Here is a 22,993-nt window from a genome sequence, read left to right as displayed (position 1 = left end):
TGCAGGGCCCTGCTGCTACTCTGGTGGGACTTGGGTTCTCTACAGGATCCCAGGATCTTCCTTCTGGATCTTGAGAATCTTTCCATAGAGTTTCAGGGGTCTGTTTGGGGATTTGCGATTCCTATGGAATCTTGGAGTCTCTTTTCAGAGGTTCTAGAATCTCACTCTAAGGTCCTATGGTCCTCCATGGTGTGAGTTCTAAACCTGGGCCTTAGGATGCCCTGAAATTGTAGGCAAGGTATTGTGGGTGTGTCATATACATGTAATTCCTGGGAGAGGTTTCATAGATGTCACCAGATTCTCAAAAGGGTATCTGATCCCCAAAGCTGGGAAAAACATTGCTTTAGAGCATCCAGTGTTAAACGGACCTTACTCCTCTTTCACCAATAAGAGTGAGGGAAGAATAAGATGGAGGAGATAGAAGGCAATATTCTCTAGAAGGTGCAGCATGGGCCTTGGAGTCAGGTGTTCCTAGGTTAAAAATCCCAACTTTTGTGCTTAGCAGCTGTGTGACCTTAAGCAAATTTCTTAGTCTCTCTGAACCTCAAAGCCACCTCCTCCAGGAAGCCTTCCCTGTGTCCTGGATTCAGTTAGGTTCCCACTCCACATCCCCCAAACCTGATGCTCTGTGGTGCTTAATGCAATTGTGTTTAAGTAACGAGTTGTATTTAATGTTATTTTGTCTCTCCACCCCATCAGCCATGCTCCAAGAAGGCAAGGCCCTTTGCTGTCTTATAGTCTTGTGCAGTGCCTGGCCCATGTTAGGCCCTCAGCCATTTATTATGAAATAAATAAAAGACGGAGGGAATGGAGGCCTTCATGCCAGATGCTGCACTGGGGGCAGAAAGGGATCAAAAATGACTAAGTGTCGTTTCTGTCCTGGAGGAGGTCCCAGGCTGGTGGGGGTAATGATAGAGTTCCTGTAAGGAACCCTAAATGTGCTAACGGGGCTTGCGCCAAGAGATCTAAAGATGGGTGAGACTCAGTCCCTCAAGAGTTCATGGAACCACTTCCTTTTGTATTATGTGTTATGACTTAAAAAGCACATACCTTACATAAAATATCTGGGTAAACCCTTATTTTGCAGAGATGGGGATGCAGCTTCTGAGAAGAGTTCAGTGACTTGGCCAAGGCCACCCACGCAATAATGGCTGCCCAAGGACATAAGTCATTCGCTTTGGAAGTCAGCCCACATCCTTTAGGAAATGGGCTTTGATGTTGTGAAGGTCTTGGTTTAGATCCCACTAGATGTGAGACTTTGGGCATGTTACTTTACCTCCCTTGAGCCTTGTTTTCCTAATCTGCAAGGTGGAAATAATGACCTCCATTACCTATATGAGATAGTATCTGTAAAGTGCCCAGTAGGATGCTTCGTTTACAGTAAAGGATCCATAAGTATTTGTTGAATGAATGAATGAAATACACATCTTGGTGGGTGGCCTGCAATGTGAAGGACTGGAAATCATGCCACTGGGGGGACAGTAGGAGAAACGGAGGGCGATTTTATCCCTTCCCACTCTCACTTTCTATGATTCCTATGGAACTTAGCACTGGCCTCAACCACATTGTTGTAATTTATTGTTTGCAACCAACAAAAGTGGACCAACACCAGCTTGCTTAGCTTTCCTTTTATACCTATCTTTACTGCATTTTTTCTGATGACCACATAATGTATGCTCCTTGTAAAAAATTTAAATTGCAGAAAAGATATGAGGAAAAACAAAAGTGCAAGTTTAGGCACAGTAGACAAAAGATGCTGACATATTGTTATTCTTTGGGAGGGGCACAGGACAGGCAGCAAAAAAATTCTTCCTACTTTAAAGTCTTTCCTACTGGCCTTGCCATGGCTTCTGGAAGTTTTATTAGGAGTCTTGCCTTTGGTTGTAGCATTGAAAGTTCAAGTGTAGCTAAGGGCTGGAGAGTGGGGAGAAGGAGAATTGTCTGGGCAGGGGCTTTCCCTGGAATGAGATGGACACTGTGGAACTTTCTATGGCAGTATGCACAATTGGTTCAGATGCCCACTGCTGATTGCCTTGTAGCTGTGTTTTCATTCCCTCTCCTCTTTCTTAGAATTTAGTAGAGTCTTTTTTTGAAAGTTCCTGCTATACACACACACACCACACAGAAAAGCAAATCAGAAAGAAAAAAGGTGTATTTTCCACCTTTATGTTTGTACTGAGCATAAAAGTTATAACCATGAGATCCCACTACACCTATAATTCCATACCTTACTCTTATTCTTTTTCTTTTTTTCTTTTTTTAAAGTTTATCTATTTAAGTAATCTCTATCCCCAATGTGGGGCTTAAACTCAAGAGTCACATGCTCCTCCTACTGAGCCAGCCAGGTGCCCCAGACTTTTTCTTTTTTCACTAAAATTTCTTCCTTCCTTAAGAGAGGTATCAGTCTCCAAACACTAGGATGCATATTTGTAACTGAGCTTTCTGTTGCACTGTGGAAGCCTTCTACACTGTTGTCTGGTTTTGGCATATTGTCACATGTCCCTTGATCGCCGTTCCAAAGCTCTCTGGGAAATGTGGGTTCAAAACTCTGCCCCTGTACAGACCATTATGAGGGCTACGATTTACATAATATAAAAATAGGAATCCTGAGTCAATGGAGAAATGAAACCAAACTATCTACCAGTTTGATGAAACCAAACTATCAAACCAAACTGTCAACCAGTTATTTTGATCTTTTATGGAAAAATTGCCTGAGGGCCAATGGGTTATGTGGTGAAAATGTTTGCAGCAGAATTGCTTTGCAGGAAAAGTCCCTAGAACCAAAAATCTACCCCATTCCTTTTACTGACTGAGATGCGTGAGGTCAGGACTCCCTGTTCACCCTACTTTCAGCCCAGAGGCCAGCACAGGACAGGCCTTACTGGGAAGATGTGTTGAAATAGTAATAGCAGCAAAACCATATTGGGGCATGAACGAGGTGCTAGGCTCTAAACTAAGCTCTTCCATGTGTTATTTCATTTAATCCTCACAGCCACTGTATGAGATAGGTACTATTATTATTCCCACTTTTCAGATGAGAGGCTGAGGTGCAGATACTTGAAAGCCTGAGGTCACACAACTGGTAAGTGACAGAGCCGAGATTTGCATCCTGAGCTTTTCTGTGCCAAAGCCTTTGCTGTGAATGAACAAATACGTGATTGATGGGCTTGTGGGTCTTGGAGGGAAAGTTCTACCTTCAGAACCTCCCCTGTATGTCCTAGGTTCTCTCTGCCGATGGTTTGCAATGCTTGGAATCAGCATCCCCACACAGGAGGAACTCAGTAAAGGCCTTTTCTTTGCCTGCAGCAATCCTGTGGCCATGCCTATTTTTCATGGGAAGTAGCATTTTTTAATCTCCTCTTCTAAAAATAAGCTGCAATTTGTTAGGGGCCCTTGAGAACCAGCCCAGGCATTTCAGGACAGCCATTTGCCTGTCTGCAGCTCAGGAAATTAATCAGAATCCCAAAGCCCTTTCCCTCTTCCCACAGGCCAGCACTCTGGAAACGCCCAGTGCGTTGCTGCAGTTCTCCTCGAGGACTGCAGAGATGCCAAGGGCAGTTGAACACAGATCTATCTCTTTGTCAGGGAAGTGAGAGCAGAAAGGCATGAGGGAGAAGTGGGTCAGCTCTGCTGCAAATAACTTGCAGAGAGAACTTGAAGCTGTCCCCCACTTGGATGGGTGCTGAGTGACAGACACCCTGGGGCGTCAGATGTGACTCTGCAGAATCCCCGCTGCGGTCTAGAAACTGGAGTGTTGGTTTCTGTTCTAATGACAATGTTCTGCAGGCGACTTTTAGTGAGCCTCTTCCTCTCTTGGGACCTCCGAGTCTAACCCTGTGAAATGACTGGGAGGATTATCACTAGGTGTGCTATGTGCTGTTAGGAGCTGGAAATAATATTGATGATAATGATGAAAATAAGAATGACAACTACATCATTTCTGGAACACTGTGCCTGGTGCTTTCCACACAGTGTTTTATGTGATTTCAGAACAAACTCTGCAAGGGCTATATCAATATCCCCATTTTACACATGAGAAGAATGAGGCTCAAAGAGAGCTAGCATGGGCCAGAACACGGGTGTATAATTCCAGGGTTTTCTGGCACCACGAAACATGCGTGGTTTCTGACCTCAAGGAAGTGAGGACGTGGTAAGAAACAAACAGGAGGTCAGTTTGACACAAGTTAAAATGGGTTAATGCCCACATGAGTGTCAAACACAATGCACAGGTATTCGGGGATTGAGAGCAGGGAGAGTGGGCTCCTGGTTGGGGGAAACTAGGAGGAGCTGTAAGTTGAGATGAGACAGCAGGGGAAGAGCATGAGCCATGGGGCAGATGTGGGAAAGCAGTGGGAGTGCGAGTGGAAGTTTGGATAAACTTTACAGTGTGTGTGTGTGTGTGTGTGTGTGTGTGTGTATAAAGGTAGGAAGAGACCAGACCAGGCCAGGGTTTTGGCCCTTATTCCACAGGCAATAAGGAGCTTACACAAGAGATGTCTTAAGAGACTAGCTATGCTGCTGCAGTCAGAGAGGTAGCAACCCTCCGCGCATCTGTGTCCCGGCTTGTGAATGCAGCTCTGTGCCAGCATGTGGGAGGGCATCTATGGGGAGAGTGCATCTGTGGCTGTGGCTGGGTTTGGGCTCCCTTCAAAGGCCCCTTCCCCCCACTTCTCTGGGCCCTAGGTACCTTGCACATAGTAGCTCCACCGGAAATGTGTCATAGAATTATTGGAGGGACTTTTGAGATCATCTGGCCATCACTCCTTCCCATCTTAAAGAAGGTAAAAGTGAGGGACATAGATGGAAGAAGACTTGTCTAGGGTCACACAATGAATTAATAGCAGAGCTGGGGACTGGAACCCATGCCTCTATTCTGAGCGCCTTTTCCACATTTGCTGAGTAATAGAAATAGTATTCGTTGAGTGATTACTCCATACCAGGCCCTGGGCTAAACACCTTTACATGGATTATCTCATTTAATCCTCACAACCCTCCTGGGAGTGCCCCTCTTGAAAGCAGGACATCTTTCTTGTCTGCCATTTCGATTTCGCACCGCGCCTAGCACAAGCCCCGGGCACCTAGCTAGGCAAGCAATAAAAACTTGGCAAAGTCCAAGTCCTGGGAAGGGGGTTAAGGAACGGAGGGGGCGGGACTGTCGGTCAGCCCCGCCCCTCACAGCAGGCCCCGCCTTCCAGGGCACTGACGTCACAACTGGCCCCGCCCCTCATTGTCAGTCCCGGGGAGCCGGAGGAGGCGCCGGCCGCCGGGAGCCGAGCGCTGGACCCCTCGGCGGGCGGGAGCGCGGGCCGGAGTCGCCGAGGTGAGGGGTTCGCGGGGAGGCGGCGGGCGCGCGGCGCGGGAGGCTGGGGCGGGCGGGCGGGGGCGGAGGAGCGCGGCCGAAGGGGGCGGCCTGCCCGGGCAAGGGGTCGGGGCACCCAGGGGCGACAGGACAGAATCCGTGGGCGCACCGGGGAAGGGCTGGGGGGGGGGGTATGGGGTGGGGGCGGGGGGCAGTTGGAGCGGAATTTTGGATAAAGTGCTCACAAGGGGAGATTTTTTGGGGCGAGACCTTGAGAAATTTCTTGGAGTTGGAAATTTTTCTGTTGGAGGGGGAGGGAAGGTTCTGAGAGACTTTTGGTGGGAGCGAGAATCTGAGGAGAAATGTTTGGGGCAGAGAGCCGAGGGGACATTTTCGGGGGGCGGAGGAGAGTTTCGGGTCGAGTTTGGGCTTCAGGGGGAGGGAGCGCGGTGGGGCGGGGAGCGGCGGGCCGGGCGGGGGGCCGGGACCGCCGGGGAGGGGGCTGCGCGGGGCCCGCGGGCACCCGGGAGGAAGGAAGTGATCTTACAGGAAGAGCCCGGGAGCTCCCGAGGAGGAGGAGGACGAGGACGAGGAGGAGGAGGGACGTTTGGGAGCGCTCGGGCCGGGCTGCGGGACCGGGCTGCGGGGGCGCGGGCCGGCTGGGGAGGGGTCCCGCCGCCGCCGCAGCTGTCGGCCCGCCGCGCCGGCCCGTGTCCCGGCCGATGCTGGTCTCGCAGCCAGACCGCTGGGCCGGGAAGGAATTCGAGGCATTCGCTTTGTTTAAGTTGCCAGTAGACAGTCCTTAGGACTAATTAATGGTGGAATCTGCAGGGGGACGCGGGCGAGCCGGGCCCGGGCCGCCCGCCGCCCGCCGCCGCCGCTGCCGCTGCCGCCGCCGCCGCCGCGGTGAACTTTCCGCAGCGCGCGCGGCCCGCCTCCCTGCGCACCCCCGCCCCTGGCCGGGCGGGGAAGGAGCCATGGCTTCCCGAAGCGCAGGAATGAAGTGCGGTTTCTGGGGCTCGTGGCCTCTGGCTGCGGAGGCTGCCTGCGGGGAAGCCGGCGTCCCGGAGCGGCCGGGCTAGGGGTTCGCAGCCCGCGTGAGAGCTCTCAGAGGGGCCTGCGGTTTCTCTTAATAACGTTGGAGAAGGCTCTGCGAGCCGAGAAAGACCATCTTGCTTTGCAGCATCTGTTTCTTCGTCGCGTCAGCCCCTTTCCTAACACAGCAGAGCTTGTTGTGGCTTGTTTCGGAAATGCCGAGACCAGTGCTCACACTTAAGGGTGGGAGAAGGGAAGAGACTAGGCGCCCCCTCCCCCCCCCATAACCCTGCAGTGTAATCTCCAGAAAGCTAGAAATTGCTTGCAGATTCTCCCGTCACACCTTCACTGACTTGAATGACCTTGGGAAAGGAATTGTGCTTCTCAGCTCCTGGTGCCTTATCTGTTGATTGAGGAGAAAATACCCTCTGGACCTCCCTGCCTTATGGGGATATTTTGAGAGGTGGGGTTAGTTCAGGGCATTTTACGGACTGCTGCAGTTCTGGCCTAAGGAGCTGGATTAGAGTCAGTTAGGGGAATTCAGATCCCCTAGTAAGATTTTATTAGCTCAGATTAGGTAGGGAAGGACAGGTTTGGATTTTAGGAGGATATTTCCCTTTGGAGAATCTGTACAGCATGTTCCAGATTGTATTCTGTCACTTTGTGTGCAGCTTTGGTGGCATTCGTGTGGTTAAATTAAGTAACTCCCATAGAAAACTCTTCTGTCAGAAATAATTATTTTGCTCAGGATTCCCCTTGGGGCAGATTAAGGTTTTGCTTAATTTACTCAGAAGAATTTTCCAGGTTTCTAAAATTAAATCACTTTTCTAAACATAGTAACTAAAGTTTGAAAAACTGGAAATAGTGGGATGGGGAGGGAGTTGATTAGAGTATGAACAAAGCAGCAAATACAGGTTCATTGTTGTTCTGTGATTACTAACAGGGATTATGAATTAGCCTTGATTAATAGGTATTTTCTTACTCCTAAATAGTTTAAGACCAAGAAAGGGAGCTTACTTTGTTGAGTTGCCTACTGTGTGCCCAGGATTTGTGCTAGGTGGTATATATCTCCTATAATTTTCACAACAATGCTGTGAGGTGGTAGTTGGCATCCCTGCTTCACAGATGGGCAAACTGAAGGTCAGAAGGTAAAATGACTTCCCCAAGTTTACACATACAGCTGGTAAGAAGTGGAGCTGGAATTCAAACCCAAGCCTGTTTCTGAGGTCCATGGTTATCTCCATTGTGCACACTGCATTAGTTTCTAGGCCTTTGCCTCAGCCACTGGGTCACATTGGACTGTAGAGTAAGTCAATTAAGTCTATTCCCCAGTAGCGTTGCCTTCTTTTTCTTCCAGCAATGTTGTCAGTATGCTTTTGAGATGTTCTTGGTTTTTGGTAGAAAAACAAACATACAAGGTTGTGCTAGTGGTGTGTCCTATGTACAGTAGGTGCTTAATAAATATATATATATATATAGCTGTATTTTTTACGATGGAAGCATTTGTATTGAAATGCAGATACCTGGGTGATCACAGATTTCATTTATATAATGGAGAATGATGGTGGTCCTATTATAGAGGCCATCATTAAGGTGACATTCATGATCAGAAGCAAGAACCATTTTTCATGTAATACGGCTTTTTGGGACAGTGTCAGCTTCTGAGTAAGGCACATTACTTACAGGTAGGACCCAGATAGTCAAGCTGAGAGATTTGGTATAAACTTGGAAGCACATAATAGATGCTCAGTAAATATTTGCTGAAGAAATACATGCATTCTTTTTAAAAAAATCAACTTTATTGAGGTGTAATTTACATACAATAAAATTCATCAGTTTTAAGTGTGCAGTTTGATGAGCTTTGACAAATGTATGCATTTGTGTAATCCCCACGACTGCCATCATTTGTTTAAACTGTGTGTTGTGTTTAAGGTATTGGTTAGCAAAGTGATCCCTGGGAATGTTGTGAAGTTTCTGTGTTCCTGATTCAAACCGGTGAGATCAGAGTGAGTACTAGAGAGTCAGTATGCCGACTTTGTAGGAAACAGGGAAACCTTTGGTATTTATTGGTGAGGTGCATGAGAAGAATAAGAGAGGTAGAGATAGGGATACTTGGCAGATCAGGGGAAAGAAATTCATGAGGGACCAGGTTTCCATTTTAGGACGAGGATATACGTGGGGGGGGGGGGGAATTACCCAAAGATTTATTAAGGAGTTGAACTTGTATTTTTGTTTCCTTTTTGAAATGGTACCTTCTGAAATATAAAACTTCAGCATCTTCGGCTATACTTAAGTGCTTTACACCTTATAGTTCAAATAATTTTTAAGGGTGGGGATGCTATAAAATAATAGAAGGCCTTGCCCTTCCACCTATGGCAGAATATCCTTAGTGTTTAACTTATTTTAGTTAATATTCCACAAAGGGAATACATCAGTTAGAAATTGTGTCTTTCTTGGAAGACATAAGATTATTTTTTCCTTGTCATAATTTTTAAAGATTTATTTATTTATTTGAGACAGAGACGGGGTCGGGGGGAGGAGTAGAGGGGAGAGGAAGAGGGAGAGAAGCAGACTCTGTGCTGAGCAGGACATGGTACTTGATCTCACCACCCCAAGATCATGGACCTTAGCCGAAATCAAGAGTCAGATGCTTAACCGACTGAGCTACCTAGGCACTCCTCCTTCTCATAATTTCTTAGGTCATTGAACCTGTCCCAATCTGCTGCTATAGCTCAAGTCTGTCTTAGAAAAAGTTTGAAGCCCCTGTTGCCCAGCTTCTAGAAGCAACCCCATTTAAAAAAAAAAAAAGATTTTTATATATTCAGAGAATGAGCATGCGCGAGTGGGGATGGAAGGGGAAGGGAGAGAGAGGGAGAGAGAGTCTCAGGCAGACTCTCTGCTGGTTGAGGGGCTTGATATCAGGACCCTGAGGTCATGACCTGAGCCGAAATCAAGAGTCTGATGCTTAACCTACTGAGCCATCCAGGTGCCCCTAGAAGCAGTCCCATTTTTATATCTTACTCCTCGTATCTCTTTATCCATTCTGTTCCTACATGTTGACTTTTATAACCCTTCTCTCCCACCTGTCAGTCTTGAGAATGGAACCTCATCAGCCGTGGGCCCTCCGTATATCATTAGGAAATAATAATTAAATTAAAATACCAGTCTACCAACTCAATATTTTGGGTGATGATAGGGAGAAAATAATAACTGTGCGGTAGTCATTATCCTCTTTATACGTGAGTAAGCTGAGCTCAGAGCAGTTACTGCCAGAGCTAGTGAGGGGCAGAGACCATTGATTTGAACTCAGAGTGATTGGTACTCAAGTTTGGGATCAGTTTCGTTACATTCTCTGTGTATTCGGGTTGGGGGAGCAAGGGAAGAGCTTGGAAATACCATATTAAAATATAAGCCAAAACATAAACAAGCATTGCAAATCTTTTAGGCTTTGCTATGTGTTTTTTTTTTTTTTTTTAAGATTTTATTCCTTTATTTGAGAAACAGAGCACAAACAGGGAGGAGGGTCAGAGGGAGAGGGAGAAGCAGATGCAGACTCTCCGAGGAGCAGGGAGCTGGACACGGGGCTCCAGCCCAGGACCCTGAGATCACGACCTGAGCTGAAGGCAGACGCCCAACCCACCGAGCCACGAAGGCGCCCTCCCCCCCATTTTTTTTTTTTTAATAAAGATTTTATTGGGATGCCTGGATGCCTCAGTCCATTAAGCGTCTGCCTCCGGCTCAGGTCATGATCCCAGGGTCCTGGAATCAAGTCCCACATCAGGCTTCTTGCTCAGCAGGGAGCCTGCTTCTCCCTTTGCCTGCTGCTCCCCCTGCTTGTGTGCTCTTTCTCTCTGACAAATAAATAAAATCTTTAAACAACAACAGAAAGATTTTATTTTTTTGAGAGTGTGTGCATGCGCATGAATATATATCAAGAGTACAATTTGATTTTTTTTTTTTTAGAAACTGAATATATCCGTGGAACCAGCACCTAGATCAAAACAGTATTACTCGTACCCAGAAGCCCCCACCAAGTTCCTTTCCAGTTCCTGTCTCCCTTCCATCTCCCAGCATGACTTTTTTTTTTTTTTTTAAAGATTTTATTTATTTATTTGACAGACAGACACAGTGAGAGAGGGAACACAAGCAGGGGGAGTGGGAGAGGGAGAAGCAGGCTTCCCGCTGAGCAGGGAGCCCGATGCGGGGCTCGATCCCAGGACCCTGGGATCATGACCTGAGTTGAAGGCAGACGCTTAACGACTGAGCCACCCAGGTGCCCCTCCCAGCATGACTTCTAACAGCATATATTAATTTTGCCTGTTTTGTACTTTCGCAAAAATGGAATGCATACAGCAGATACTCTTTTGGGTCTGGTTCCTTTTATTCAACAGTATGTTTATGAGTATGAAAAAACTTTTAAGGGTTTTCTTTAGGGCTTGGGATAAAATCCAAATCCTCTTTATTTTGGCTTATGATGTCTTACATAACCTGGTCCTGCCTACCTTTCCAGCTTCACCTTATACCAATCTTGTTGCCCATTATGCTTCAATCACACCAGCTTCTTATTTATCCTTAACAAGCTCTTTCCTACCACAGGGCCTTTGTACGTGTGGCTCTCTTCCTTGAACACCCTTTTCCCTGCTCTTTGCCTGGCTGCCTCTTTCAAGCCTCAGCATATGGAGCAGAGATTCTCCCTCATTATTTTATCTTGCTAGTCCTTTTCCGTTATTCCCTGTTACTGGAGTCTGTTGCCTCCCTTCATAGCACCTATTAGTTTATAATGATACATCTGCTTGCATGATCATTATCTGCCTTCCCCATAGACTTCACAAGAGCAGGGAACTCATCTGTTTTGTTCATCAGTGTATACCCAGTACCTGACACAGTGAATGACATGTAGTAGGTATTTAATAAATATTTAATGACCACATTCCCAATTCAGCATCTTTGTTCCCATTATCTTTTGTCCTTTTCTTATGCTGTTTAACTATTTAAACTTTTCCATCCTTCAAGGCTCAGCTCAGTTCCTTTCTATGAAGTCTGTGCTGACTTTGCAGTAGTAAATCTTTCTTCTCTAAAATTTTGACATTTATTGCTGATAGCCCTCATGTTCTTGGTAAGTCACACTAGCATGTATCTTATCTACCTAATTGGATCCAAAGCTCCCCCCCACCCGCCAAATCTTGCAGCTTGTAATGCCAGTACCCCTTATATTCTTGGTCAGTTTTACTAGTTTGTATCTTTACCTAATTTGATCAGAAGCTTCTTCATTAGAAGCTAAGTTGTTTTAGCTGGAAACTCCGCTTTGCGCATAGTAGGCCCTTGGTAGAATTTTTTTTTTTTTAAGATTTTATTTAGGTTTTTTTTTTAAGATTTATTTATTAGAGAGAGAGAGCATGAGAGGGGGGAAGGTCAGAGGGAGAAGCAGACTCCCTGCCGAGCAGGGAGCCCGATGTGGGACTAGATCCCGGGACTCCAGGATCATGACCTGAGCCGAAGGCAGTCGCCTAACCAACTGAGCCACCCAGGCGCCCTAAGATTTTATTTATTTATTTGACAGAGAGAGACACAGCGAGAGGGAACACGAGCAGGGGGAGTGGGAGAGGGAGAAGCAGGCTTCCCGTGGAGCAGGGAGCCCGATGTGGGGCTCGATCCCAATCAGGACCTGAACCGAAGGCAGACGCTTAATGACTGAGCCACCCAGGCACCCCCCTCAGAATTTTTGATGATTGATCATAATGATGCTTATGTATAGGTAGCGGTTTTAATTTCTTAGGCTTATTAACATGGACTCTTTTGCTTCTCCCTCTCCTCCCCCTGCTTGTGCTCTCTGTCAAATAAATAAATAAAATCTTTAAAAAAATGGACTCTTTATTAGAATTCTTAGTGTTTTCTCTAATCCAGAGGTTGGGAGTGCTCCAACTGCTTCAGGTTGGTATGGCAATTATCAGGGTGTGAAAGTACAGGAGTCCAGTCCTGGTACCACAAAGCAGATACTCCTTTGGAATCTGTCACTGGCAAAGAACTAACTATGTGCAGTTCTTTCTTAGAAAGATGCTTAATCGGGGCGCCTGGGTGGCTCAGTCGTTAAGCGTCTGCCTTTGGCTCAGGTCATGATCTCAGGGTCCTGGGATCGAGCCCCGCATCGGGCTCCCTGCTCTGCGGGAAGCCTGCTTCTCCCTCTCCCCCTCCCCCTGCTTGTGTTCCTTCTCTCGCTGTCTCTCTCTGTCAAATAAATAAATAAAATCTTTAAAAAAAAAAAAAAAAAGATGCTTAATCAGTGCTTGTCTAATGCTCTCAGATTGGAGTTATTAACTGAAATGAGAGACTAGGTAATACCTCACTTGAACTATTTTGTTGAATAACATTTTAATGTCAAGGATGACTCCAAGCCAGTTACCTTCTCTACCAGCTATCTTCTCTGACTTGCCAGTGAGCTCTCTAAGTAGTAATTCTTCCTCTTTTATTAAAAGCAGAAGAATGTAAGTACTAATATTATACATACTTACTTTAAGCCAATTCCTTGTAACTGGGATGATTTAACTTAATATATATGGCACAATTGGGTGATACATGTAAAACTTTTTTTTAAGAGGTGCCTAATACGTATTTTAAAGCAATGATAATTTTGACTTTTTAAATTGTTTTTTTAAAGATTTTATTTATTTATTTGACAGAGAGAGACACAGCGAGAGAGGGAACACAAGCAGGGGGAGTGGGAGAGGGAGAAGCAGGCTTCCTGCCGAGCAGGGAGCCCGATGCGGAGCTCGATCCCAAGACCCTAGGATCATGACCTGAGCCGAAGGCAGACGCTTAACGACTGAGCCACCCAGGCGCCCCTTGACTTTTTTTTTAATTTAATTAAAAATTTTTAAGTAAGCTCTACACTCAACATGGGGCTCAAACTCATGACCTGCGGATCAAGAGTTGCATGCTCTCGTGACTGAGCCAGCCAGGTGCCCCATTTTGACTTTTCTCATGGAATTATATCAGAAGATTGTGGAGTGATTTAGTAATTATTTTTATGGAAACATGGGAGCAGAGGTACTTAAGGACGTTTCTGAGAGATGATGTTGGAGTAATTTTGTTCACAATCATTCCTAATCTCTCACTGTTTTTCTTTTAACAACTTAGAAATATTTTATGAAACCAGCCTCTTTACTTTTTACACCAACTAGGTCAAAAAGTATAAGTAGAATGCATTTATATTTATCCATACTTCAGACTACCGCTGGACTTCAATAAACTTTTCTTTTGAAATGTGAGGAGACAAATGATAAACTATGGGAATTCATTATAAAAAGCAACTTTCAGAGACACCTAGGTGGCTCAGTTGGTTAAGCATCTGCCTTTTGGCTCAGGTCATGATCCCAGGGTTCTGGGATCGAGTTCCGCATCAGGCTCCTTGCTCAGTGGGGAGCCTGCTTCTCTCTCTGACTTCTGATCCCCCTTCTTGTGTTCTCTCTCTTTCTCTCTGACCAGTAAATAAGTAAATAAGTAAAATCTTTTAAAAAGTGACTTTCAGAATGGATTACAAAGTTAGTATATACTCAACCCAGTCTTTTGCACTTCTCATATTCACAGTTGTTCATAACATTGGCTTCTAGGCATCGGAGATCTTGGAGTATGTTTCTGAATCATTTAGTTTTATTCAAGTAAGCTTTTATTAAATGTGATTTATTGTATTCTGATTCTTTGACAATTGGTTATCTATTTGTGTCTTATTCTCATTCTTTGACCATTTTGATTAAATGGCATTTTAACCTCATAAGGTTATGTAAAACTATACAGTTTAAATTGTCTGCTGATCCCCCTGCTTGTGCTCTCTTGCTGTAGCCTCAGAAAGCCTCAATTTGTCCATCTTTACGATGGGAGGAGTGGTTGTGAGGATTAAATAATTTAATGTACAGAAGCATTTAGGTCATAATACCTCGTACATAGTAAATATTGGCCATTATTTCAGTTTTACATTTTTGTTTACCCAAAGAATAGAAGAAAAATTTCCTGTTCTTAATAAGATTTAGTCTAAAGTCAGTTAATATCTTTGTATACTGGGCAGACTAGAAGAAACACAAGAATATTTATTTATTTATTTATTTATGAAAGACTTGATTTATTTATTTGACAGAGAGAGAGCACAAGTAGGCAGAGAGGCAGGCAGAGGGAGAGGGAGAAGTAGGCTCCCCGCTGAGCAGAGAGCCAGTGTCGCTCAATCCAAGGACCCCTGCCTGGATCATGACACGAGCCAAAGGCAGACGCTGAACCAACTGAGCCACCCAGGTGCCCCAAGAATTTTTAAAAGCTTAATTTTAACTTTACTAATTTCTGATGAAGTTAGGGACTTTCTCAGTGACTAGTTTAATTTCCTTTATTAATCTGTTTTTCTTGAATGACTCATCCTTAGCCTAAGTGTTGGCTGTGTGGTTGTAATTGGTACAAATGAGAGATAATTTCGGGATGTTCTAGCCAGCCCTTCATCACTTAAAGAGAGACTCTGCAACTGGAAATTGAGACTATTGGTAAGATAATATGTGAGACTATTTCAGACCATTGTAATTTTTGAAAATTATTTATTTGAAAATCATTAAAAAATATTAAGTCTGGTTATAGAATCTTGGGATAGTGGTATTAATATTGTTAGCCATTTACTTTTTTTTTTAGCCATTTATTTTTGCTTATTCTAGGTAAAGATTTCAAGTGATTTTACAACGTTAGTTATATTTGTCAGGTACTGTCTTAAGCATTTTATGTGCATTATTTCATTTACTTGTTCATTTAACAAATATTTGAGTGCCTGCCATGTGCCAGGCACATAAGCTCATTTAATCCTCACCACACCCATGAAATAGATATAGTGTTTATTAGTTTAGCCCCATTTCATAGATTAGGAACTGGGGCACAGAGAAGCTGTGTATCTTGTCCAGTGTCACAAAGCTGTCGAGGGTCAAATTTGGGATTTTAAAAAAATTTTGAGTGACAGTTGCTGAAATATTGGCATAAATTAATTCTAGCCAGATTTTTTTTTTTTAGATTTTATTTATTTATTTGACAGAGAGAGAGCGAGAGCAGGAACACAGGCAGGGGGAGGAGGAGAGGGAGAAGCAGGCTCCCCGCCGAGCAGGGAGCCCGATGTGGGACTTGATCCCAGGACCCTGGGATCATGACCTGAGCCGAAGGCAGATGCTTAACGACTGAGCCACCCAGGCGCCCCAATTTTTTTTCTTTCTTTCTTTCTTTTTTTTTTTTTTTTTAAAGATTTTATTTATTTATTTGACAGAGACAGCTAGAGAGGGAACACAAGCGGGGGAGTGGGAGAGGGAGAAGCAGGCTCCCTGCCGAGCAGGGAGCCCGATGTGGGACTCAATCCCAGGACCCTGGGACCATGACCTGAGCTGAAAGCAGACGCTTAACGACCGAGCCATCCAGGCGCCCCCAATTTTTTTTTTCTTTAGGAGAAGGATATTAATCAAATTTTGAAGTGTGTGCTAAATAGGTTACAGTCCAGGTACTTGGAACAGGATGTGTTAGGTTTAGGTGAGCTAAACTGGGATAATTTCCTCTTTTACTCCAAATCCATCTCTTTAAACGACCAACAAAAGAACAAAAGACAAGTTTGTTTTTTTGTTTGTTTTTCCAAAAGACAACTTGGAAGTTCCTTCTTTTGGAGAATTCCAGTTTACCCAAACCAGTGTGAACCAAATGTAAATTTTCAAGAAGGATGGATATAAATAACCGTATTAAACACTGTTCTTCAGAGGCACTCTGGGAGCCAATGTTACAGAAGCACGATAGTTTGATTGTTTAAATTAAACAACTTCAGTTGTTATCCATAGTATCTTTTTGCTGCTTTTGCATAGATCTGTTAACGATATTTCAGACTTCCACTTTTGTTAATTGTGGTTTTATGGTCATCTCGGGGGTATTTATAGGGTAATATGACTGCTTTTTATTTTTATTTTTTAAAGATTTTATTTATTTGACAGAGACACAGAGAGGGAACACAAGTTGGGGAGTGGGAGAGGGAGAAGCAAGGCCCACTGAGCAGGGCCCTGATGTGGGGCTCGATCCCAGGACCCTGGGACCATGACCTGAGCCGAAGGCAGACACATGACTGAGCCACCCAGGCGCCCCTATGACTGCTTTTTTTTTTTTTTTTTTTTTTTAAGATTTTATATTTTGACAGAGAGAGAGACAGCGAGAGAGGGAACACAAGCAGGGGGAGTGGGAGAGGGAGAAGCAGGCTTCCCGCGGAACAGAGAGCCCAATGTGGGGCTCGATCCCAGGACTCTGGGATCATGACCTGAGCCAAAGGCGGACTCTTAATGACTGAGCCACCCAGGCGCCCCCTATGACTGCTTTTTATTTATTTATTTGGGTTTTTTTTAGATTTTATTTATTTGAGAGAGAGCGAATGAGAGAGAGAGCACGAGAGGGAAGAGGGTCAGAGGGAGAAGCAGACTCCCTGCTCGGCAGGGAGCCTGATGTGGGACTCGATCCCGGGACTCCAGGATCATGACCTGAGCCGAAGGCAGTCGCTCAACCAACTGAGCCACCCAGGCGCCCTATGACTGCTTTTTAAAAACAAATACCAGACGTTTCCAAAATGGGAAATAATTATATATTTATTTCAGTGAGATTTCCAAGCTGTGCTATACTTCTTTTGAATTTGCCTTTAGAGCATATTGCACATTTTTAATCCTGATAAGTCTTCATTTTGGTGGAATTATATTTAACTTTTGAAGATAAGCAAGTCTGGTGAATGAAGTGAGTAATCAGTATGGTTTTTGGTCATAAATGAGATGTAATTCTAAGAGGTGGGGACACAAGGGATTTTGTGTGTGAGGTTTCATCTTTGAGAATCTGCAAATAGAATTTCAAAAAGGTTTTGAGCCTTGGTGGCATTGCTGGAAGAGAGTCTTGCTTCCCAAGATGACTTGAATAACAGCACTTATTTTGAACCTGTAAATAAAAATCATTCCTTGAATACAACTTATTTAACTTGTATTCTTGATTGAATTAAAATTGTCTATAATGAAAACATTATCTTGTATTAATATCAGTATCTTATTTGTAGCTTTTAAAAGTTAGTCTCTTTTTCTGTCTAAAAGACAGTTTTTTAAAAAGGAAAAGAACACGGGGGCGCCTGTGTGGCCCAGTTGTTAAACGTCTGCCTTCGGCTCAGGTCATGATCGCAGGGTCCTAGGATCGAGCCCCACATCGGGCTCCCTGCTTGGCGGGAAGCCTGCTTCTCTCTCTTCCACTCCCCCTGCTTGTGTTCCTGCTCTCGCTATCTCTCTCTCTGTCAAATAAATAAATAAAATCTTAAAAAAAAAATAAAAGGGAAAAGAACATTTTTAGTCTGCTGAGAGGCAAGTACATATAGGAACAGATTTGAACTCCTTATAATTAAAAGGTGAAATGTATTTTCCTGACCCACTTACCCAGGCATTATGTGTGTGGCCTCTCTGTGGAGGCTGAAGAGTTCAGATAGAAAAATGGTATCATTCATCTGGGTCTGACAGCATATCCTATTTCTAAAATTAAAGAAATCTCTGGTTTTATCCAGTTTCAGGTTTACTGGATAAGTTAAATGCTGAGCAAGATAAATGTAGTTAATTTTTGGCTCTTTAAAACCCTGGAACAGCTTTATCATAATGTATGTCCTCCTAATTACCTGGGGGTGTTTCTTATTTAGGCCATGTTGGTGATTTGTATCTAGTATCAGTGAATAAGCAGAATTAGAATTGAAAATTTTCTGTGGATTCTTAGTCATTGAGGAGTAATAATAATACCTAACATTATTGACTATGTGCCAGCCGCTGTATTTAAGCGCTTTTTATATCTTTATTTAATTTTCTCAACAATCCCTTGGGGTAGATACTATTGTTATCCCCATTTAATAGATAACAATTCCTTAATGTAGGAGATCAGTACGCCTAAAGTCAACACAGCTGATGAATGCCAAGCTAGGATTTGACTCCTGAGCTTGCAATTGAACATTACAATGAGCACATGATTTTATGAACTATGTGCATTTAAGATCATTCTTCCCTAAGTAAATGAGGCCAACGTTGGCTTATGTTCCCTAGGAGAGGAAGAATATCATTTTTAGATCCTGATAAACTTAAAGATGTATTAAATGTCTTTAAAATGGAAGACTGTTCCTGAGTATACAAAAGCTGATTGAATATGTAAGATAACTACCGAGATAGTTTAGGCTGTTTGTGTAACAAAGTAATGATTGCCGGTAGGTTTACATCGGGGATACCAGTTGTTTTTTAAAGATTTATTTATTTGGGGGAGAGAGAGAGAGAGAGAGAGAGACAGAGAAGGGGGGAGGGAGGGAATCTTCAAGCAGACTCCTTGTGGAGTGCACAGAACCTGAGGTGGGGCTCGATCCCGCGACCCATGAGACCTTGACCTGAGCCAAAACCAAGAGTTGCGCCCTCAACCAGTGACTGAGCCACCCAGGCGCCCCAGGAATACCAGTTTTTATGCTTTCTGCCACGGCTGTACTGGAGTACGATCTAAGATACTCTTTTTTTTTTTTAGATTTTATTTATTTGACAGAGAGAGACACAGTGAGAAGGGGAACACAAGCAGGGGGAGTGGGAGAGGGAGAGGCAGGCTTCTTGCAGAGCAGGGAGCCTGACACGGGGCTTGATCCCAGGACCCTGGGATCATGACCCGAGCTGAAGGCAGACGCTTAACGACTGGGCCACCCAGGCGCCCCATGATATGAGATATTCTTTTTTTTTCTTTTTTTTAAAAGATTTTATTTATTTATTAGAGAGAGAATGAGAGAGAGCAAGCACATGAAAGGGGGGAGGGTCAGAGGGAGAAGCAGACTCCCCGCCCAGCAGGGAGCCCGATGCGGGACTCGATCCAGGGATTCCAGGATCATGACCTGAGCCGAAGGCAGTCGCTTAACCAACTGAGCCACCCAGGCGCCCCGATATGAGATATTCTTAATATAATTTGATAAAATTAGATACTTTCCAGCATATGCTAATTTTTTTTTTTTTTGTAGGAATTTGAGGACTGTTGATTATGTTAGACTTTTTTAATAGTGGATCCCACCATGACTTGAAAGAGACTGTCAGGATCATAAAGAAGTATGATGAAAAAATAGATGGCTTAGTAGTGAGGCAGTTAATGGAGTAGGGAGGAATAATAAGGTAACGGTGGGGGGGGATAAAATTTCTGATCATAAAAGGCAAGAGGAGTGGGATTAGGGCAAAAATAGGCTGTTCATTAAGTGGGTACAGTCGAGAAGAGTGCAGAGAATCTTTAGGGAAGAGAGGTAGAGAGGAGACAAGGAACACTGGCTTCATTTACATATTTGGTCAGTTTCACATCTTATTTATTTATAATTTTTATTTATTTGACAGAGAGACAGCGAGAGAGGGAACACAAGCAGGGGGAGTGGGAGAGGGAGAAGCAGGCTTCCTGCGGAGCAGGGAGCCTGATGCGGGGCTCGATCCCAGGACCTTGGGATCATGATCTGAGCTGAAGGCAGACGCTTAACCCACTGAGCCACCCGGGCGCCCCCACATCATATTTAAAAGCCAGTAATTTAGTCAATTCTGTTCAGTTCATAGTACCTGTTATATATTTAACCCAGGGCTAATTAATGTGGACAAAACAAAAAGACAAGTATGTAGCCCTTGTTCTAAGGAATTTAACATTTAATTGGGGAGACAGTACCTGGTTTTTGAAATGGTTCCATGACAATATTGGATCATATGTTAATGCCAAAAGGGGTGATACTGACTGGTGATTCTGGAGCTTTCATTTGATAAACCATTCATATTTCAAAAGAACTTTTTGCTTTCCAAGTAAGGACACAAAAATGAAAAACAACCTTCTTAATACCACTGTTTCAGAAAAGATGGAACGAATTTTAAAAGAGAAATGAAAGGGCATCATCTCAGATGAAAGTCTTTATATTGAATAATTTAGCCTTATGGAAAATTTAGTATTCTTTGGTGAAAATGTCCCTGAATCTATGGTACAGTGGTACCTACTCTAGGAGGTCTGTTACGCTACTAACATGTCAGAATGACAGGTAAGAGTTTACTGAGCTTAGTCTGGGCTGAGTGACCTGTGAGGTCTTCATGGAGGCCGTTAGAGTGGAGTTTTACAATGATGGATAGATAGAACGTGAATAGACAGAAAGAAGGGAATGGTTTTCCAGGCCAGGGCAACAAAAGAACAAAGATGTTGAGATTGGGATAAACTTGTATTATTGATTGGACCTAAGAATACTTGTATGCTCCACCCTTGAGGATCATTGTTGGGGCTTCCACGAGCTGGCAGCTTTGTTTCTTTGTTTTCCTGCCTCAGACATCTGGAGTTGCTGGGAGCCCCCACTTGGTCTCTACCAGGCATGCCGACCCCACAGCCAGGCTAGGATCTGAAGTGGTAGCACCGGGCTTGGGGCCTCTGGCACTCCTTGGATAGTGCCAGGCTCTCATGAGCTGATCCTGGCCTGTGTTGCCCCAAAAGTAGCTTGGGCCCCTGCTTGCCCCATAGGCAACACCTAACAAGTAAACACACCTAAACAGGTAGTCCTCTACCACAAAGATGCCTGGGAGGGAGTGGGGCCTCTCACCTCCTGCTCTCCTACTAAACAACTGCTTTGGCCCCAGGCGATATCACTGGGGGAGGAGAGGGTGTCCAAAAGTGGGGACATCTGTTGTGGAAGGGGTGTCTGAGGCCACTTGAGGAGGATCACCATTTTTCCCTCCCTGGATTAGCTTGGGTGCCAGCCAGGCTGCTCCATCTATCCACTGAGAGCTGTGTCTCCTGCATAAGGTCCCATACAGGATTGTGAGGCACGGAGTGGTAAGAAGCCATGAGTGGGTGGTGAAGAAGGAGCGCCACAGGCCTCAGGGCCGGGAGGTCAGACGTGACACTCAGTACACCGGCCGCAAGCGCAAACCCCGCTTCTAAGCCCTTAGCTGGATCTAATCGGGCAGCTCGAGCTCCACACGCTTGCAGGTGGGAAGTTTTCTCTGTTGAAGTGCCTACTTCATCAGTTGCCAAAATAATGTTTTAGAAAAGTTTTCAACCTTTCTGTTCTAAAAATTCTAACGGTTTTTCACTAACAAGAGTTCTGAAAGCATCTTATTTTGTTCTAAAAACAATAAACCACTTTCTCTGGAACTGTGGGGAAAAAAAAGAATACTTGTCTGCTCCAATAATAGAGTTTAGATTATGGACAAGGAGGAGATAAGATTAGGGAGGTAATGCTTGAATTATGAACAGTCTTGAACATTATACTGGGGCATTTGGACTTGATCTTGCTACCATTTAGGAACCACTGAAGGTTTATAGAGGTAAGGCATTGATAAATATAGAATTGTAGACTGATTAATCAGGAGGTGTTATATAGATTATTGGAAAAGAAGCCACTTAAGGATTTTTGTAGTAATTCAGATGTGCATACTATGAGGACCTGAATTTAGGGACTTAGAAAAGGAGTATATTAGAAGTTTTAAAGAGGGAAGAGATAGGAGTTAATGATGATGTGGAAAAAGAAAGGTAAATGTAAGATTATGAGATTGGTAAAACTGGGGGGCATTTGTGACAACTAGTTAACTGAAGTTGGAGAAGGGGACAAACGAGATAGCCTTTTTGCCTCAAATTCTCTGCTAAATATTACTCTATATCCACATGCTTTTATGATACCATTTATTTATTTATTTAAGATTTTGAGGGCCAGAATCTCAAGCAGACTCCGCGCTGAGCGCTGAGGCAGACATGGGGCTCGATCTCATGACCCTGAGATTGTGACCTGAGCCAAAACCAAGAATCGCGCTTAACCAATTGAGCCACCCAGGTACCCCACGACACCATTTATTTGAGATATGTTGAGAGTCTCTAAAATTGCCTTGGGAAGGTGCCTCCTTAGTGCAGTAGGCAGCGCGTCAGTCTCATAAAATTGCCTTGGGATTGAAGCGGAAGTTAAAAGGTTTCCTTTATTTTGGAAACACTCTTTTGGAAAAAAATATATAGTACATTTCAAACCGTTAAACATTGTATAAATTATTAGTTATAGAAATTGTATCCTAATAAATAATATCATTGTTAGTTAGATGACCTATCAAGTTTGGAGGAATTTTTGGAATGCGTTGGTGACTTTAGAATTTTTTCATTTGTCCTGTATACATTGACAACACAGTGTGGCAATACACTGGTTCACCTTGGATGGTTTAATTTATCATGATATAGTTAAAATAGTCTTCCGGTTTTTGTTACTGCAGCATGTGATGGTAGAATATATTATCTATCATTTCATTAGCATCTACTGTGTAGCAGGTACCTGATGTCTGCTAACTCTTCAGTGTTTCATGAAATGGGTACTGTTACTCCTACTTTGCAGATGAGGAAACTAAAGCTTAAAAGGGGTTTAAGAAATGTCCCTCGGGGAGCAGTCATAAGAATAGGAATAAGGAAGGGGGAGGAGATAATTGATTAGGCAGTAATTCAAATCAATGAAGTGCTACCCACATTATTAACTGGTGTTATCTAGCCTTTTCTATCCTGTGTGTGCAGGAATGGGCGGGGAGGGCTTCAAAGACCAAATATGATCTAGCCCTAGTTCTTGTCAAGGATAGTCACTTTTGGATAATGTCTCATATCTTTTTTTAGAGC

General features: G+C 44.0%; 1 protein-coding gene across 2 annotated transcripts in view; it reads left to right on the top strand.

Moving 5' to 3' along the window:
- The first annotated feature begins 5,243 nt into the window (after positions 1 to 5,243).
- The window catches only part of LUZP1 (leucine zipper protein 1), a 95,923-nt gene continuing 78,173 nt past the window's right edge, over positions 5,244 to 22,993 (top strand). For both annotated transcript variants that reach the window (XM_021684110.2, XM_044914418.1), the window contains exon 1: positions 5,244 to 5,320. The gene's annotated coding sequence lies outside the window, so the exon portion shown is untranslated. The remainder of the gene's footprint in view (positions 5,321 to 22,993) is intronic.

The sequence above is a fragment of the Neomonachus schauinslandi genome, chromosome 4, assembly GCF_002201575.2.
Source record: "Neomonachus schauinslandi chromosome 4, ASM220157v2, whole genome shotgun sequence".
Taxonomy (NCBI): domain Eukaryota; kingdom Metazoa; phylum Chordata; class Mammalia; order Carnivora; family Phocidae; genus Neomonachus; species Neomonachus schauinslandi.
This window is presented reverse-complemented; position numbering and strand designations above follow the sequence as displayed.